At 47.5% G+C, this 5,006-nt stretch overlaps 1 non-coding gene across 1 annotated transcript; it reads right to left on the bottom strand.

Annotated features, from left to right (window-relative positions):
- Nucleotides 1-2,729: 2,729 nt before the first annotated feature.
- LOC142457622 (small nucleolar RNA SNORA61) lies at nucleotides 2,730-2,851 on the bottom strand. The gene has a single exon (XR_012786324.1). It is a non-coding gene; the product is annotated as a small nucleolar RNA SNORA61 (small nucleolar RNA).
- Nucleotides 2,852-5,006: the final 2,155 nt, after the last annotated feature.

The following is a 5,006-nucleotide window of genomic DNA, read 5'->3' as shown; positions in this document are numbered from 1 at the left end:
ACTGAATGCAAAACGCTTGCAATCATCAGGGTGAAGAGGGATAGAAAAAAAACAATCCTTAAGATCAATAATTAGTTTAACAAAATTTTTAGGAATAGCTATTGGCGAAGGAAGACCTGGTTGTAGGGCGCCCATGGGAACCATGGTTTTATTAATTGCCCTTAAATCTTGAAATAACCTCCACTTCCCTGTTTTCTTTTTAATAACAAACACAGGCGTATTCCAGGGCGAGGTGGAGGGTTCAATGTGTCCAGCCTCCAGCTGTGTGGCGGCGGACAACTTATGTGACGGGAGGGGCCATTGGTCAATCCAGACAGGCTCATCACTCTTACATGTAATCTTTTCTGCATGGAGTGCAGGAGGAGCAATGGCCCTTACAAAAAATGATTAGAAAATCCTAAGCCTGTGTGATCATTTTTTGGGACAGCTGCGACGGGCTTTGAGTCTCCCTGACCCAGTCTGCCCAATCCCTGCCCGGGCAAATAACCCTGGGAAAGCATTTGTTGGGCGACGACTTCGTTAGGGCTGCACATAAAAACCTTCATCTGAGAAAGGACATTCCTGCCCCAGAGATTGACGGGCACACCGGGAACAATAAAAGGCTGAACTGTACCTGTATTGCCCTCGCTATCTTTCCAGATTAGAAGTTGGGAACTTTGCAGGGTATTTCTTGACTGCCCAATCCCTTGCAGATGAGTTAGAGAGGCCTGTAAAGGCCAAGCAGAAGGCCAGGAGCTTTGAGAAAGGACAGTGGAGTCTGCTCCAGAGTCTAAGATGCCCTCAAAGGCCTTTCCCTGGATCTTAAGAGTAAGTGTTGGGCGATCCTTAGTAATAGCCTGGACCCAATAAAGGTTAGAGGAGCCCGGTTGGGAGGCACCACGAGTATTGCTTATTGCCGGGTGAGAAGTGTTTAGAGGCAGCGGTAGGGCCTGGGCCAGGCGCTGCCCCCGCGGGATGGAAACAATACCTTTAGAAACACTTGCCAAAATCCTTATTTCTCTTGCATAATCACTGTCTACCAATGAGGGGTGAACAGTAATGCCATTTAGGGTGGTTGAAGCGCGTCCCAAAATCAGAAAAAAGGTACCTGGTGGAGCGGGTGAGAACGGGGAACAAGAGCTGGGCGGGTTCCACCTTCTTTGTCTTAGGGACCCGCGAGGGTGTGCTGCCTGGCAAGGTGAACAAAAAATAATTTCTCGGAGGGACGTTTGAAGGGAGGAAAGTTCCGCGGAAAGGCGGGCGAAATCCTTTTGGAGGTTTAAAACTTCCTTCAATTCAGCGACTTGGGAGGAAAGTTTTGCCTTTGTCTCAGTGAGGGCGGGCATCAAGGCGGCGGGAACTGGGAGAGCGGGGGCGCATATCTGATTGTTATAAGGTGGAGGTCTGGTTAAAAGGACAGAGGGCCAGTCAGGGTTATGGTAACGTGCCGCTTCTTCCTCCAGAGTGGCCACCTCCTCAGGGTCTAGGGGCTCGTCATTAGTGGCTTTGGAAAACACGGGATAGGTAGCAGGCAGTTTTTTGGGGCTATACTTCTCTTGTGGGAGGGGAGGGTAACGGGAGGTAGGGGGGGCAGGCTCCCCTGCAGCGGGCTTTTCTGAGTCAGGTTTTTGTGAACCTGGCACTTCTATGATTACCGAGGGAGATTTGGAGGGATGTTTATCCGAACAAAGGGAAGAAACGGAGGCCGAGCGAGAAAGTGGGCGGAGGCAATATTCTGCCACCGAGAGAAGTTGTTGCTTATCCGGGTCCTCAGAAGCGGCCTCAACAATGTCCCTGATCAATCCCCAGTAAGAAAAAAACACGGCGGGAACAGCATCGGGTCCTTCTTTATGCAGTTTGTCATTTAAATCCCTCCCGACCTTTTGCCATTTCCCACGATGAATTTCAGGCCCATTCACTATAAACCATGGACAGACTTTGTTTACAAAAAGAAAGAATCTTATCAAATCCTTTTTCTTAACTCTTACCCCTCTCTCTCTGAGGGAAACTTTAAGGTCCTTTATAAAGACCATCTCTTTAGTTAATTTTTGGCCCATCTCTATGGGACGGACGAAGTTTTACTCACCGAGGCTGATCAGTCTTCGTGAGCGGCGAAGACAGTCCACGACTTCTTCTTTATCTCTTCATCGGGGCCCGGCCGGGCGTCTTCTTCCTTCTTCTGGGAGCTCTTCTGGAGCTGGGGTCCGTCCGGCAAGGGTCCACACCTCGGGCCCCACGTTGGGCGCCACTTGCCCCGGACCAGCAGGACTCAGTTATTCGAGAGGTTCCGAGGGGGATCCAGCCTGAAAGAGAAACGGGCGAGAGAGAGGAGCGAGACCAAGCAGATTCTTGTCAAGGTCTCAGTTTATTGCTACACAAGCCTCTTTTTAAAGGGTGAGGCAAACAAAGGAATTCCAAGGGAAGGTAAAAAAAAAAGGAAGGGTGGGGGTGTAGAGCACACAGAGTAGGCAGACACAAATCTACGGTTGGAATGTCTGGTGCTGGAGCAAACAAAGGTGGGCCATCTGGTGTTTGTCAGGGTAAGATAAGGTTGAGGCTGCCAGGCAGGCAATATGGAGTCGGTTTTGTCAGGCTGATTATGTCCGGTTCCCAACATCCCTCCATGTTGTTTGGCATCTCCACACATTGTACTGTTGGGATCTAGATGCCTGGACCCTTGAGGGCAGGTGGAGGTATATATCACTAGAGGGCCACAAGGATATCTTCTTGGACATTCAGGTGTTTGTTTCACGTGTAAAAAATGAACTTGTATGTCACTGAGGTATCCAAGTCCACCTCAGTTTTACTTTTCCTCCTTTTTACAGCCACTCAGACCAATATTCAGATCCAAGTGGGAAGGAAATTGGAGGGTTTGAGATTGTGGGTCTTCACGCTCATTTTTTATTTAAAGAAATGTATGTAGTTTCACAACCCATCTCAGCCAACTGCATCAGTATTGAACAACAGAACTGTATGGGAAGGGAAGGGATTTATTGGAATGAGTAAGATTGGTCAATAAAAATATCGTATATATATTTTAAACAATTTATCAAGGGCTCTTACAGCTTTTGTAACAACCCATCCATCAACTGTATCAAAATGGTATTAATTGTATTGAACTATTATATACTAAAATTGTATTAAAACATTAAATATTAAAAAACATTGAGTCAGTAATAATATCCCATGAAACCCTCTATAAATGTGTTTCTGTTTTTTCTCCCTCCCATCCTATCTCCTTCCCTCTATTTTCCTAGCCCTCCCTTTTCCCTGTTCCACCCTCCATCCCTGCCCTCCTTGCAGTCTTCAAAGTCTTATTGTTTTGGTGCAAAAATTATGTCTTTTACTTTGCTCTTCCATATAAAAATGGTGCCACTCAATCTATATCTTTGTACGTTTGCTAAGCATAATGTTGTCTAGTTCTGTCCATGTTCTTCAGGATTGTCGAGATGTGTCATCATTTTGGGGGGCGCATAATATGCCTTTGCATGAATGTACCAGAGTTTGTTCATCCGTTCCTTTGTAATCAGAGTTGTTGACTTTCCGTGTTTTTGCTAGGCTGGGAATTGACGCTCTAATCCTAGGTGTGCATAGGCCTGTTTGTGTTGTGTTCTTTATTTCTTTAGGGCGTGTGCCCAGTAGAGGGATGGCAGCAGCGTCAGGTACTCGTATTTGCATTTGTTAAGGAAGTGTTGTACTGCTCTCCATGGTGGTTGCTCGTACCAGCAATGTAGGAGCATTCTGATGTCTTGGAGATTCCATTTCTGAAAAATACTGGTGGGGCAGAATGCATCATTTGAATCAATGTTGTCCACTACTTAAAGAGTGATGATCCCATACCTTGGCATGCAAGTCCACACACTTCTTTCCAGAGAAAACACCGAACGTCACCCAGTGCCAAGCCTCTATTAGGGATGGCACCCTCCATCCAGAGGCCCCCAGAGGCCGATGTAATGTAAGCACCTAAGGAAGGTGCTGACATCTCTTCCCTCAGACCCAGGCTCCCTCGTGCCTCCCTCTTCTCTGGCTCCACTCTGCCTCTCACATGTTTCCTGCTTCTCCTGCTCATGCCCCTGGACTCCCCAGGCCCTCGCATCTCCACTGAGGGTGCTGCAGTCTCTCTGTGGACACTGTCCCTGCTTACAGAGAGACACCCCCAACCCCAAAGTGCCAGGCTTCCCTATTCCTCAATGTCACAATCGTTAGGAGAGAAACGTAGCCAGATAAAGAATTACCCAAGTTTCAGCTGGTACTCAGAACCCCTTCATAGCTCTGGGGTTGGAAAACTTTTGAGACAGAAGAGCCAATCCTGTCCCTCGGAACAATTTAAAAATTATTCAAGAGCCATAAATATATTTTTACTAACAAATGGAAATTGCCAGGATCTGAAGAGCAGTTTTATTTTCACTTTCAATTTTACTCCAGAGGCACGTGGATGTACAGAACGAGCCGGCTATGGCTTGAGCAGCACTGCAGCTTGGCCATGGTTCTGGACAAAGTGAAACTCGGCAAGGGTCCAGAGGTGGCTCTTCAGGAACCCCCCCATCTGAGATTCCCTGCTGAGGAGGTGATGGTGTGCTTGTCTTAGTCTCACTTTCCACATGGATCCAGAAGCTGGCTGAACCAAGAGTGGGCACCAAGCCCAGTACCTGACCGTCTTTAATGTGGCCAACATCCTGCAGAGGGGTATGTTGACAACTAAAGCAACTGCACAGCCCACTGCCATGCATTTGGTTCTGAGTCAGAGAAACTTAAAGGGCAGAGGGAGGCTGTTCCATAGGGTTTCCTAGATTGCGAACATGGAAGTTCGAAACTCCAGCTCACAGCCATCGCGTGGACTCCATTCGTAGCAAGCTGATTAAACAGCGTAGAACCGCCCCTGTGAGTTTCCAAGATTATAAATCTTTCTGAAAGCAGCAGAAAGTCTCCCATTTTTCTCATGAAGCAACTGCGTTAACCTTTCTTTAGGAGCCTAATTCTTCGCCTTTGTTGCCCCGGGGGTCTTTGGGCATGACCTGAGAGATGAT

This window comes from Tenrec ecaudatus, chromosome 9, assembly GCF_050624435.1.
Source record: "Tenrec ecaudatus isolate mTenEca1 chromosome 9, mTenEca1.hap1, whole genome shotgun sequence".
NCBI classification, from domain to species: Eukaryota; Metazoa; Chordata; class Mammalia; order Afrosoricida; family Tenrecidae; genus Tenrec; species Tenrec ecaudatus.
This window is presented reverse-complemented; position numbering and strand designations above follow the sequence as displayed.